Here is a 1149-nt window from a genome sequence, read left to right on the forward strand (position 1 = left end):
GTGTGTGTGTGTGTGTGAGAGAGAGAGAGAGGGGCAGCCCGCTTTGTCTGCATCCCCTCATTTTTTTAGACGCAGAAGCAGCTGTTGTGTGTTTGACTGAATGCAATGAAAAGATCTGCCGGAATTTTTATTTTCTTTTATTTATTTTTTTAAATAAAGCCTCTAGAATAAAAGCTTTTGTCTCGTGCGCGTTGGGCACGCTTGATTTCTGCACACATTGTTTACAAAAAAATAATAATAATGCAGAAAAGGAGGCTTTGTTTGTCCGTTTGCTTCAGCTATTTCTAAAAATTTAATAAAGTGAAATTATTTATTTATTGTATAATTTAGAAAATACATTTCTGAGGGTTTCTGGCTTTGATGGGAGCTGATGGGAGGTGGGGACCTGGAGGGGAGGGTCTCTTTATGAACACTATTTAAAAAAAAAAATAAACATTTTGTTTCAGGGAGGTGAAGTCTTGTCAGGATTGATTCTTCGTTCTTTCTTCCAGAAAACATTTATTATTGTAACGTTTAAAAAAAAACTGGGCTCTGATAATTCATCAGGGTATAATCAGACGCTGCCATCATCACTCAGAGAGGATGTTTTATCTGCAGGTTTTTCTTCCTGTTTGATTTGATGACATCTTTTATAACATGTTTGGAAGCGGTGACACGTCAAACATCTCATTTGATGGAAGCGGGGTAATTTGTCATCAGGTCTGTCTGGATTTTTTTTCTTTATTTTTTTTTTCAGAGATTGTTATTTAATTTAGTCTATTTTTTCACCCCTTCCTTGTTTGGCTTCCATAAAACTGACTTCCTGGTCCTGTTTCACATGAGATATTAAGATTGTTGCTCTGTGGGAATTGGTGCTAAAATCATTTCATTTCATAAAATTAATGCATCAAACTGATGTTATTTTTCATGTTAAACAGAAACTTGTGTCTTTATGACAAGATGGCTCATAACTAAAAGCCTAATTAAAAAAATAATTGCAACCCATGTATTTAACACGTTATTTTTAAACAGGGATTGGTAGCTTAAATCAGTGTTTCCCAAAGTTGGGGTCGGGACCCAAAGTGGGGTCCCGAAACATCAAGGTGGGGTCCTGAAAAGATTTTCTGAGTTAATTACATTTTTGCCTTAGTTGTTACAAAGGAGTGAGGT

General features: G+C 35.8%; 1 protein-coding gene across 1 annotated transcript in view; it reads left to right on the forward strand.

Moving 5' to 3' along the window:
* The window catches only part of sobpa (sine oculis binding protein homolog (Drosophila) a), a gene marked incomplete in the record, with an annotated part of 34858 nt that overhangs the window by 1537 nt on the left and 32172 nt on the right, over positions 1-1149 (forward strand).

This window comes from Austrofundulus limnaeus, unplaced genomic scaffold (assembly GCF_001266775.1).
Source record: "Austrofundulus limnaeus strain Quisiro unplaced genomic scaffold, Austrofundulus_limnaeus-1.0 Scaffold2, whole genome shotgun sequence".
Lineage (NCBI taxonomy): Eukaryota > Metazoa > Chordata > Actinopteri > Cyprinodontiformes > Rivulidae > Austrofundulus > Austrofundulus limnaeus.